The sequence below is a fragment of the Salvelinus namaycush genome, chromosome 21 (assembly GCF_016432855.1).
Source record: "Salvelinus namaycush isolate Seneca chromosome 21, SaNama_1.0, whole genome shotgun sequence".
NCBI lineage: Eukaryota > Metazoa > Chordata > Actinopteri > Salmoniformes > Salmonidae > Salvelinus > Salvelinus namaycush.
In genome coordinates, this window is record NC_052327.1 from 9,816,844 (window position 1) to 9,830,678 (window position 13,835).

At 41.3% G+C, this 13,835-nt stretch overlaps 1 long non-coding RNA gene across 1 annotated transcript; it reads left to right on the forward strand.

Annotated features, from left to right (window-relative positions):
- The first annotated feature begins 111 nt into the window (after nt 1–111).
- LOC120066071 lies at nt 112–2,295 on the forward strand. The gene is made up of 4 exons (XR_005478730.1): nt 112–250; nt 1,018–1,092; nt 1,185–1,353; nt 1,524–2,295. It is a non-coding gene; the product is annotated as an uncharacterized LOC120066071 (long non-coding RNA).
- The last annotated feature ends 11,540 nt before the right edge of the window (nt 2,296–13,835 follow it).

The following is a 13,835-nucleotide window of genomic DNA, read 5'->3' on the forward strand; positions in this document are numbered from 1 at the left end:
CTAAACCCGAGTTTAGAACCTCGGGGCATCACACCGAGTAAATTAAGTTTGGGTTTCGATTACAATTATGTCAATAAATCATGCCCCTTTTGTCAAACTCCACGTGTAAATTGCCCCTCCCACTTCGTTCCCCTTCATGGAATGTAGCTCAGTTGTTTCTTCGTCCTAAACCAAAGCGATCATGGCCGTTTGAGACTGAAAAGCCCTATACGGATTGACCATGCAAAGCATGCTTCCAGCTAGGTTGAAGGTGGGTATATTTTGAACCTAGTCTTCCAGCAGGATGCACACCCAACAACTATGGTTTGCATGCCCTGCAGAAGGACTCCATCATGCAGGTTGTATTTCGTTGGTCCCCAGTGGATGTCAGTATACCGGTAGTTAGACCATAGACCATAGAGGTCAGTATATTTTGATAACCATTATCACTATCATAGCTGACACAGCTAGCTAATGTCAGCCTACCTCAATACAACTCGGATTTGGCTTGGAAAAAATAACATTTCAAAAGAAGGCAAATACTTAGAAGGAAAACATTTTGTCATGATTGTGATGTCGCCATATTGACTTCAGATGCAGATTTGAAGGGACCGCTGTATTTTAGCTAGCTAACATTAGCTTTGTTAGCTATTTTTGACAAACTTTGATTGTAACAGTAATGAGTTGCAACCGATCTAAAGTAAATTTGACATAATTATGGCAAAGTTGTTTGCTACTAATTATTTGCCTACTCGAGCAATGTCATATTGCCATGCCATTCGAAATTAGTGTAATTTAGACGAAACAGTCACATTAGCCTCTGAGGTGCAACCCATGTATGTCATCTAGGGCACAAATAAATATTGGATGCAGCTTCATGTCTGACTACAACAGTGTACCAACTAGCAGTAACAAACTCAAACAGTCAATCTACATCTGTAAAGAGAAGAAGTAGCTTTCAAACGAGATTACGTTATTTCTCGAGCTGTGTTTATAATTTAGGTAGGCTGACAATCGTTGACCCTGTTTTTCTGTTAGACGAAGTGCATAGTTGGGTGCCAGACTGATCCCGTGGTCATGAACGGATGCTGGAACCTACCAGAAGGAGCAAAGGTGGGTATCATAACATGTCCAGCAATGTGATTGCAATGGTTTAGAGAACTCCAAAAATAATTGAATTCACTGTTCACTTGCTTTTTTCACAGCTTGTCAGGCAAGACCTCAGAATAAGTGTGTTTCACAACAAGTACTCTTGTGACACCTCATCCATTGTTGCCAGTCTCCCTCAACTCTAATGAAAAGGACACGCCATCATGAGGCCTCTGACCGTGACCTGAGTTACTGCCCTGACGACAGAGATGGCTTCATCGACAGGTAATGTTTGTGAAAAGTTTATTTTTTATAAATACCCGGCTTGATAAAATATGCTAATTCCCCAGTCAAGTAGAGTCATTTTGGTTGTGAAGTGCATTAGCAAAAAGCTTTGTCCTTTAGAACAAAATGCAATTTATCACTTGGCTGTCTATTATATCACCCTGTCACAGGCACTTCCAGTCAACACCACCTAATAAGATTGGCTGCTGCAGTTGTTTGAGAGATGTCCAGTTTGCAGCTGAACATGCAGCATAGAAAAGACAAGCAAGGGGTCCCTCATCAGCATCATGCAGACATGCCCTCGCAGTGAGCATTCCTATGAATGGAACAGTCAGCCACATGTTGTGGCTGACAAGTATCTAACCAGCAACCTTCACCTGTCCGCGGCAAAAGCTTTCACAGGATCATCATTTGTACAAATACAAACATTTCATTATTTTGATACATTTGATAACCCAATTGTGAAACAATTATGTAAACTGACAGTTGTTGCTTATTTTCTACTTCTTAGTTGCGTATAATGTCCAGGGCATAACCTAGCCCGGTTGAACCAGCCTGATCCCTGTGTTCACCATTCTATTTCACTTCAAATTTTATATCTAAAGTGAAATAGAAAAGGTGAATGGAGCAATCAGGATATTTCCACCAAGTTAATCATAACCACCATTGATAATGTAATCAGTGCTGTGTGTGTGACCGACCAGTATCTGTGAGGGGCCAGGAGCTGATCTACGCTACTATGTCCATCAATGGGGCTCTGGCAAAGACCTCACCTCCAGCCTCACATCTTGCCTGCTCACCAACAGTCTATGATGGGGAGAACAGAATTAGGTTTAGGCTGACCTGTTCAAACTTCAACATAGGTGAGATCTGACACACATCCCCCTCTTCAAAAGGGGGAGACACTCTAGATCCAAACTGCTACAGACATAGCTATTCTACCCTGCCTTTCTAAGGTCTTTTAAAGCCAAGTTAACAAACAGATTACTGACCATTTCGAATCTCACCGTACCTTCTCCGCTATGCAATCTGGTTTCAGAGCTGGTCATGGGTGCACCTCAGCCACGCTCAAGGTCCTAAACGATATCATAACCGCCATCGATAAGAGACATTACTGTGCAGCCGTATTCATCGACCTGGCTAAGGCTTTCGACTCTGTCAATCACAACATTCTTATTGGCAGATTCAACAGCCTTGGTTTGTCAAATAATTGCCTCGCTTGGTTCACCAACTACTTTTCCGATAGAGTTCAGTATGTCAAATCGGAGGGCCTGTTGTCCGGACCTCTGGCAGTCTCTATGGGGGTGCCACAGGGTTAAATTCTCGGGCCGACTCTTCTCTGTATACATCAATGATGTCGCTCTCGCTGCTCGTTATTCTTTGATCCACCTCTACGCAGACGACACCATTCTGTATACCTCTGGCCCTTCGTTGGACACTGTGTTAACTAACCTCCAGATGAGCTTCAATGCCATACAACTCTCCTTCCGTGGCCTCCAACTGCTCTTAAATGCAACTAAATGCATGATCTTCAACCGATCGCTGCCCGCACCTGCCCACCCGTCCAGCATCACTACTCTGGACGGTTCTAACTTAGAATATGTGGACAACTACAAATACCTAGGTGTCTGGTTAGACTGTAAACTCTCCTTCCAGACTCATATTAAATATCTCCAATCCAAAATTTAATCTAGAATCGGCTTCCTATTTCGCAACAAAGCATCCTTCACTCATGCTGCCAAACATACCCTCGTAAAACTGACCATCCTACCGATCCTCGACTTCGGCGATGTCATTTACAAAATAGCCTCAAACTCTAATCAACAAACTGGATGCAGTCTATCACAGTGCCACCAAAGCCCCATATACTACCCACCACTGCGACCTGTATGATCTCGTTGGCTGGCTCTCGCTTCATACTCGTCGCCAAACCCACTAGCTCCAGGTCATCTACAAGTCTCTGCCAGGTAAACCCCCGCCTTATCTCAGCTCACTGGTCACCATAGCAGCACCCACCCGTAGCACGTGCTCCAGCAGGTATATCTCACTGGTCACCCCCAAAGCCAATTCTTCCTTTGGCCGCCTCTCCTTCCAGTTCTCTGCTGCCAATGACTGGAACGAACTGCAAAAATATCTAAAGCTGGAGACTCTTACCTCCCTCACTAGCTTTAAGTACCAACTGTCTGACCAGCTCAAAGATCACTGCACCTGTACATAGCTCATCTGTAAATAGCCCATCCAATCTACTTCATCCCCATACTGTATTTATTTATCTTCCTCCTTTGTACCCCAGTATCTCAACTTGCACATTAATCTTCTGCACATCCTACCATTCCAGTGTTTAATTGCTATATTGTAATTACTTTGCCACCATGGCCTATTTATTGCCTTTACCTATCTTATCCTACCTCATTTGCACATGCTGTATATAGATTCTTCTACTGTATTATTGATTGTATGTTTGTTTATTCCATGTGTAACTCTGTGTTGTTGTATGTGTCAATGCTTTGCTTTATCTTGGCCAGGTCGCAGTTGCAAATGAGAACTTGTTCTCAACTAGCCTACCTGGTTAAATAAAGCTGAAATAAAAAAAATAAAAAAACATGTATCTCTAACTGCCATTGGTAATAGAACAGTGACTGTATGTGTCCACAGGAACATGGATGGGGCTGCACATGGAGACTTGCAAGATGATGTTATGAAGTCCAGACAGGCTTGATACTTATGTCTCTTAATGGAGAGAGACCTGGCACTCTCTGCATTCAAATTTTACTTGCATTGTCTTTTATTATTTAAATGAATAGTGTCAGTCATTATGGGGAGGGTAAACCCTTCTGCACCAGGATCAGAGAACTCCTGTTGTATACAGGACACCACACAGGAAGGTATGACCACTCACATGTTTGCCAAGGCAGCCCCATTACCACCAGACAAAATGCAGATAGGCACAGTATCTATATCGGCTGGGAATGACCAAAGATGAAGGTGCACATTGTTATATTAGCAGGACACTGCTTCTATGGTATTATGTAGGCCAGACAGGCTTGATACTTATGTCTCTTAATGGAGAGAGACCTGGCACTCTGCATTCAAATTTTACTTGCATTGTCTTTTATTATTTAAATGAATAGTGTCAGTCATTATGGGGAGGGTAAACCCTTCTGCACCAGGATCAGAGAACTCCTGTTGTATACAGGACACCACACAGGAAGGTATGACCACTCACATGTTTGCCAAGGCAGCCCCATTACCACCAGACAAAATGCAGATAGGCACAGTATCTATATCGGCTGGGAATGACCAAAGATGAAGGTGCACATTGTTATATTAGCAGGACACTGCTTCTATGGTATTATGTAGGCCTACAGACTTGTTTATTCTACATGGACCTGTTACTACATTTGAAAATGATCAAGATAGACTATCTTATTAAGGCAGGCTGCCTATTTTGAATGCACTGGTGGGAGTAGAAGTTGATACAGGTGCAGCTGTCCCAGTCAGAGGACAAGGATGGGGAGAGAGACTTGAGGTTATGGTTTTTAGTTGCAGCTCCCATTTATTTGATCCTTTAAATGATCCATTTCACTTCTGTAAGTGCTAAAAAATATATTTGCATTAGTATAATTTTAAACATTTACAAAATATATTAATCTCAAAGCAAATCAAACATTACTATCCATACGCAGCAACATCAAAACATACTGACACTAATAAACAACAATGCATCGAAATGCGTTCTATACTCATGAAAAAGCAAGTAAAATGTAAACAATATTTCAGGTTACTCACATTGGAAACTGGGAAGCACAGATTACAGAAATAAATGCGGGAGAGTTCTTCACAACTGCATTGGTTGTTTGGCCCTGAATTAAAAGACAAAGGAACTCAGGTATTTAACAAGGGAAATTGGTTGCAGGTGCGCTCAGAGCCAGTGTTGCCAACTTATATTTAGCGAGTATTCAGACCACTCTAGTGACAAATGTTCAAAAAAGTGACTGGCGACAAATCTAGTGACTTTTTCTGGTGTTATTTGAAACTTTTGGAGACTGACGTGAAAGCACATATCGTTCTTACTCTTCTCAACGAGCAGCGGGTGCTGCTGTGGGCTCCACCCCCGTCCCAAAGCACAGGGGTGGAGGGACTGCGGCCCAGTCCTCACGCAGCAGTCCCTCCCAGCTGCAGTCAGAGAAGGAGATGTTCACCCCTCCGAGTCCAGACTGCAAATTAATCGCTCATGTGGGAAGCCACCGCTGTCTGATCCCACCCTGGCTTACATAAAAAAATACAATTAACCTGAATTAGGGCCAGACTAGTTACCATAATTTTCTCACATTGCCATTGACAGTTTTTTCTATTGTCTCTTTTTGGTCCATTTAGATTGTTAATGTAGATTGTATACAAATTTTATATTTTTTATGTTATGGTTAAAAATGTTCATGTTTTACTGTGACTTGTTGTAGGCTCCTAAGTGGACCATAGGTTAAAAACCAAACCAAATTAAGAAAAATAAAAAACAAAACATAAAATAAACAACAAAGTAACTTCGCCAGTGTCTATTTTGTGTAACTTTTGCCGGTCCCAATCCCGGATAAAGGAGGAGGGTTGGAATTGTGACATAAAAAAAAAGAAATTTCATTTGTAGTTCTAAACATAGTGTAACGACCCTGGGTTTATAAGCTCGGAAATCGACTGCCGCACAAGCATGCTTTTGCGCGCTGGACTTCGGGCTAGAAGGTCGAGGGTTCGAGACCTGCTCCCTGCCTGTTTCATTACATTGTTGTCAGAAGTGATCGGACCTTGCATCCACGGCAGTCTGTGTGCTTGGCCGGTGAGCGCGTTCCTGTAAGACGTAGAGTCGCAAGCTAGCGCGAGGACGCGCTCTTTGAAAGGAGGGAGTAGTGTAACGACCCTGGGTTTATAAGCGCGGAAATCGACTCTGCCGCACGAGCATGCTTTTGCGGCACAGTCGATAGCACGCTGGACTTCGGGCTAGAAGGTCGAGGGTTCGAGACCTGCTCCCTGCCTGTTTCATTACAATATTTAGAGTGTTTTTTTACTCACCTTTTGTCTCTCCCACGACGTTATTCCTCTCCTACAGCGTCCATCACAATTACATTAACATGGCCAATTATGCAAATTAGGTGATGACGCCATTTCGCGACTTTTAGGACAGCCAATAGCTACTTTCCTTACTGAGGAGTTAGCAACACTGCAAGCCCTCTGCCTCAGCACTGCATTCCTTTATTCCATTACACATTGCTTTCAGGTGACTCTGTTTTAAAAGATCAGGAACCAGTAGCTAGGTGAAACAAAAAGAACCAGTAGCTAGGTGAAACAAAAAAGCTGGTCCAGATGCATCATTCGAACAATAATAATTAGCCAGCCAGCTAACGTTAGCTAGCTAGCCAAGCCAAAAAGAATTGACCTGCCAGTCCATCTGCAAATTTGTAATAAAACTCAATGTTATCAAAAACAGATAAAACATTTAAAAACACTTAAATGTACATAGAGCTCTCTGCTTAGGCTGCTGCCATGGCAACAACATAGCTGTAATGTAGAAGTAAGTTTGAAAAACTTAGCAACTTGGGTGTGTTCGTAAATTCATTCTGGAGTGCGCTTTGGGCGTTGTCAGACTGTTTGTAAATTCAGAGCGTTCTGTCTGTCAGTCTGTCAAGGAGTTGGGTTGATCCGAGCGTTCTGACCTCAACCGCAGTCAAGCACCAAAGCTAACTGGCTAACTTGCTAGCTACGTCCAGACCAGTGGCGATTTTAACATGTAAATCTTGGTGGGGAAAACTCAAACATTAAAAAAATAAATGCATGCCAGCAAAGACACTACACAACACTAAAAAATACATTACTTGCACTATAACGGTGGCAAGCGGTGCCCACAAACTTTTAGGGCCTACATAAAGCTGGCCCAACAGCAGAGCTTTCTTTCCAGCACAATGGAGTGAATCCTTTACCACCGCTACACCTGGCTGTCAGTGAAAAAATTAATTCAGCCTCGTTTAAAAACATAGCTGATATGGCTGACTTGCTTAAGCAAATATGGTTTCTACTTACAATTTAGATGTACAAACGATGGCATAAGGGAACGATAAGAGTCATTCCGTAATTTCGATTAAGAAATTAATGAGCGAATGACAACGGACGTAGTCAATATAGTAACTATGTGTTCAGCACTTTTGAAATGTACAGCAACAGAATGCAGAACGTGGGCTGCTCTTACAGTATTTAACCTGTACACCAAGTCAGAACCGTAGGATAAATAAAGGGAGCATATAAGCAGACAATGAAACTTACAATATTAGATGATGACATTTCTCAAAAACAGGTTATAGGCTACAAGTGCAGCACCACCGAGTCAGAACAGTAACGTTAGGCGAAATTAAAAGGTGAAAATAGACCAAATTATTAGGGTGAGGCACATGGGCTACTAACAGCTTACTACACAACATACACTTAGTATTACTTTCTTAGCTACAGTATACATATCTCCCTTGCATATTGCATAATTTATGCAGCAGCATACAAGACATTTTTGGACTCACCTTGGCTTCGGATGTGCTCACTTAAACATGAAGGTGATTTTGTCATCAAACTTTGTCAAACACACAGCCACCATTGAATAGCAGGCTACTGGTTGCTTTGCACTGCTTGCAGTCAGCCACTGATTCCTTACAAACGACTCATTGTTGAATTTGCAATTTCCAACTTGTTGTGTAATCTTTATGTCCAATGGCCGATGAGCACCGATACGCTTTATCTATAATTTCTCTTCATTATTTCTCTTCATATGACAAGGATTAAAAAGCATTTGCCAGTAGATTGTCAACTTGATTCATGATGATGACTCCTAGCTAAGACTTTGAAAGTAAGATGTTGACATGAACAGTCCAATCTAAGCTACTGTACATATAACGTGATTTGATGTCATTTTATCTGTGGCCAGTGATCTTGAGCCTTCTTGGAAGGGCACTTGTAATATAACTCTATGGCATTTCAATTTCAGCCAAAGGGCTGAAATTTTGGATGTCTATTATTTCTCCTTCTCTAAGGACATACACTTTGCGATGACGTAGTGTCCTCATGAGTGACAGAACACTGAACCAATCACGGCGCAATGCTCCTATTTTTTGCTGGCACGCCCCACCACCACAGAAAGCACTGAGATATGCTGAAACGCCTGCATTTTGGAGCTGCCTTACTCAAGAAAACAAATAATTGAACATGCGTGTATGCAGCTTTATTAACTCAGTGATATATTTTTTTTTTTACATTGTTTGTAAACTGATATGTGACACGTAATAATTCCAAAATAAGATGCAAAACATGCAAGCCCCTTTTTTTTTGCTAAAAATGTGGGGCTCAAAACAGCACAGCACAAAACAACACAGTTACCAACGCTCTAGAAAACATGAAAACAGCCTAACAGGCTCTGCCCCACCTGCCCTGAATGACGGGTCGCCACTGGTACAGACACAAATGAGAGAACACCTCACTCTGATTATTTTACTCGCTGTAGCAGAGCTGGTTAGGCTGTTTTCATGTTTTCCAGAGCGTTGGTAACTGTGCTGCTGGCAACAATTTAATTTGGCTTTTTTGCCATATTCAACCGGTGCTGAGTGTTTTTAAATTCATCAGTTATTCTGCGCTCTGGCACACTCAGACAAGACTGCTCTGAAATCGGAATAGATAGCCAGAGCGAAATTACAAATGCACCCATTATCTACTTTAGCAATGAAGCCCGAGGAGTTATGGTAAATGGCTAATATACCACGACTAAGGGCTGTTCTTATGCACAACGTAATGCGTAGTGCCTGGACACAGCCCTTAGCCATGGTATATTGGCCATATATCACAAACCCCGGAGGTGCCTTATTGCTATTATTAACTGGTTACCAATGTAATTAGAGCAGTAAAAATACATGTTTTATTAAATACATGAATAAGGACCCCTTAAAATTAAGAGTTACCAAAATACCTGATACAATAAAAAATGTATATATGAGTGCCTTCTAAATTTCACAATAAATTGAATACCTGAATTCCTACCAAAATCACTGAACTACATTCATTATTTGTCTGTGCCAGTAAAAGGTTTCATGTGCTATAATTCAGATATGTCACGACTTCCGCCGAAGTCGGTTCCTCTCCTTGTTCGGGCGGCGGTCGGCGTCGCCGGTCTTCTAGCCATCATCGATCCACTTTTCATTTTCCTTTTGTTTTGTCTTGTTTTCCCACACACCTGGTCTCATTTCCCTCATTACATGTTGTGTATTTAACCCTCTGTTCCCCCCATGTCTTAGTGCGGAAATGTTTATTGTAAGTGCATGTTTTCGCTGGTGCGCGACGGTTTTTGTACCCATTTGTTTGTTCTGGTTTCCGGTGTTTTTTATGAATAGAACTGCTCCGTTGATTACCCAGTTTTGCTCTCCTGCGCCTGACTTCCCTGCCGCCAGTTACTTACTCCCTTACAAGATAATATCTGATGGATTAGAAAAATTCAAAAAGTTTGGAGTATCTTCAGCCTTTGTCCAACTGTTGCATTTATTGGAATTGTTTTTAAAACCTAAAACCTACCGTTGCTACTGAAAGGCTGTAAGATTGATCATCCCACTGTTATTGATCTAGATGAATGTTGGGAATATATTAATAGACAAGGCAGTGACTTTGGATGGAAAGTTTGCTGAGAAGAGTTGGAGGTTGGCCCTTCTGTGGTGATGGGAGATGTTCCTCCATGTTTACTCCTGGATCCTGTTGATCTAATCTTGGTAGAAAAAATATATATATTGGTCAGAAGGGAGTGGCATAGGGGAACTGGTTGACAATTACATTAGTAGAAGCTTTAATAGTTTTTTTAATCAAGGACCCAGATAGTGGTCATACAGGAGCAGGTGTTTACATTCCTGAATTTGATGTGGAGATATGTTGAAGACTTACAGATAAAAATAATAATAATAATTTTAAAAAATTATTTAACCTTTATTTAACTAGGCAAGTCAGTTAAGAGCAAATTCTTATTCACAATGATGAACTAATGAATTGTCAGTATACTGAGTTGAACTGTTGGCGATAGTAACTGCTCTCCAGTGGGTGGAGGACACTCAAACGGTCAGAAATGTAGTATGCTCAGATTCCCTGTCTGTATCAGTTGTGTGCATTCATGTTTGCCAGGTAAAGCCAGGCTTCCCCAAATATTTGACCAATAAAAATCTAAAAATGTAATAATTTATCTTTCGTCTCTTTGTGTGTTCATAATTTTCCCAAAAAATATAGAAAAATTATTTGATAAAATAATTAATTTGGCCGTTACTACTATAGCCCATAGAAAGGCATTGAATAACACGTTCACAAATGGCCAAAAAGACAGTAAAAAATGTATCATAAGGAATAAGGTTTTGAAGTGTCTGTACTATATCTAAAAGATATAAGAAAACTCAGGAAATATATATTTGTAATTTTTTTGCACATATTTAACCCCTTATTTTTGTTGGCACAGAACTACCACCATACTTCCATTCATTTGTATGGGTTAACTTCAGACGAGTCCCGTAGAGCAAACCGTTCGGACGCTACAGACATTTTGTGAGAAGACTGATTTTCGGGAGGTCTGACAAACACCACTCTAGCTCTGCCACCTTCCACAGCAAATGCGGATGGCTGACATAGGCGGATGTGGCGGATTGAGACGCAGCCCATCCAGATATCTCTTAAGGATTAAAACAGTTACAGAGTTAATGGCTGTGATAGGAGAAATCAACATTATAGTTACTCCACAATAATAACCTAAATGACAGAGTGAAAAGAAGCAAGCCTGTACAGAATACATTTATATAATTGATATTCATGCTCCACTGGGTAGAGGTGAAGACAAATGTAAGATTAAATCCATTATGATAGATGTGTGGCAGAAGAGGTGGGACTCAGAGCCCAAGAGCCAGCATTTACAGTTGAAGTCGGAAGTTTACATACACTAATGTTGGTGTCATTAAACCTTGTTTTTCAACTACTCCACAAATTTCTTGTTAACAAACTATAGTTATGGCAAGTCGTTTAGGACATCTACTTTGTGCATGACACAAGTCATTTTTCCAACAATTGTTAACAGATAGATTATTTCACTTATCGTTCACTGTATCACAATTCCAGTGGGTCAGAAGTTTACAAACACTAAGCTGACTGTGCCGTTAAACATCTTGGAAAATTCCAGAAAATGATGTCATGGCTTTAGAAGCTTCTGATAGGCTAATTGACATCATTTGAGTCAATTGGAGGTGTACCTGTGGATGTATTTCAAGCCCTACCTTCAAACTCAGTGCCACTTTGCTTGACATCATGGGAAAATCAAGCCAAGACCTCAGAAAAAGAATTGTAGAACGTCTGAAGGTACCACGTTCATCTGTACAAACAATAGTACGTACACAAGTATAAACACCATGGGACTACACAGCCATCATATCTGTCTCCTAGAGATCCTAGAGATGTCTCCTAGAGATGAATGTACTTTGGTACGAAAAGTGCAAATCAATCCCAGAACAACAGCAAAGGACCTTGTGAAGATGCTGGAGGAAACAAGTAAAACAAGTTCTATATCGACAAAACCTGAAAGGCTGCTCAGCAAGGAAGAAGCCACTGCTCCAAAACTGACATAAAAAAGCCAGACTACGGTTTGCAACTGCACATGGGGACAAAGATCGTACTTTTTGGAGAAATGTCCTCTGGTCTGATGAAACAAAAATAGAACTGTTTGGCCATAATGACCATCGTTATGTTTGGAGGAAAATGGGGGAGGCTTCAAATCCGAAGAACACCATCCCAACCGTGAAGCACGGGGGTGGCAGCATCATGTTGTGGGGGTGCTTTGCTGCAGGAGGGACTGGTGCACTTCACTAAATAGATGGCATCATGAAGAAAGAAAATTATGTGGATATATTGGAGTAACATCTCAAGACATCAGTCGCAAATGGGTCTTCCAAATGGACAATGACCCCAAGCATACTTCCAAAGTTGTGGCAAAATGGCTTAAGGACAACAAAGTCAAGGTATTGGAGTGGCCATCACAAAGCCCTGTCCTCAATCCTATTGAAAATTTGTGGGCAGAACTGAAAAAGCGTGTGTGAGCAAGGATCCTACAAACCTGACTCAGTTACACCAGCTCTGTCAGAAGGAATGGGCCAAAATTCACCCAACATATTGTGGGAAGCTTGTGGAAGGCTACCCAAAACATTTGACCCAAGTTAAACAATTTAAAGGCAATGCTACCAAATACTAATTGAGTCTATGTAAACTTCTGACCCACTGGGAATGTGATGAAAGAAATAAAAGCTGAAATAAATCATTCTCTCTACTATGATTCTGACATTTCACATTCTTAAAATAAAGTGGTGATCCTAACTGACCTAAGACAGGGAATGTTTACTAGGATTAAATGTCAGGAATTGTGAAAAACTGAGTTTAAATGTATTTGGCTAAGGGGTATGTAAACTTCTGACTTTGACTGTATATTCCCTCCAAAGAAGGGTTTGTTAGAAGTTAGTAGGGCTCTTCCTTATTTTCTTTGTGTTTATGCTGGTCAGAGGGAGAAGGTGCTCCGTGTTAAACGAATGGGGGCAAGAAATTTGTTGTTTTTTTGCTCTCAAGAAAAGGGTGCCATTGAAAGGAGTGATTACTGGGGCACCAGTAAATGTAAAAGTTGACCAACTGAAGGGGAAGATTCCTGATGTTTGTGATGCTCGTCGTTTGGTGCGACGCAGACAAGGTGGCGTGAATGGTGAAACAGAAGAGTCATTGTCTGTTCTTTTGAGATTTGATGTTGAGTCTTTGGCCGACAAAGTGATGTTAGGATATTAAAGTTATCCTGTATGAGATTTTGTGCTGTAAGGTTGTTACAGGTGTCAAAGTTATGGGCATGTGGCAGCAGTGTGTAGGATGGAGGTTTCTATGTGTGAGAAGTGTGCAGAAGGGCCTGAGACAAAGGAATGTGTAGCATTGGGGACAGTAGTGTATTAATTGTAGGGGTGCCCATGGGGCTGGGGATCAGAAATGTCCCGTGCGAGAGAGGCAGGTTGAGGTTTCCAGGGTTAGAGTAGTGCAGAAGTTGGCATTTGCTGAGGTAGTGAAGAAAGTAGAGGAAGATGGGTCAAGGGGGAGGGTTCCTGAGAGGAGTGGTGTGAGTAGTAGATCTGTACCAGTACAGAGGGATCGGCCAACAAGTGATATATGTTTCAGTAAGATTGGATTTTTAGCATTTATAGAAATAGTTATCAACTGTACTGTAGGGATGGAACATAAATCGCAAAAAATTTAGGTTTTGGTGGCAGCTGCAGAGAGGTATTTGGGTGTGCAAGACTTGACATCAGAAGAGTTACAGGGTTTGTTAACTGGTGGTGTCCCATCCTTTCAAGTTGTTGGCCTGAGGTAGGACTAAATAGATTAAAATAGTGGAGTAGGGTGGTGTTACATTTTATAATTTAAAA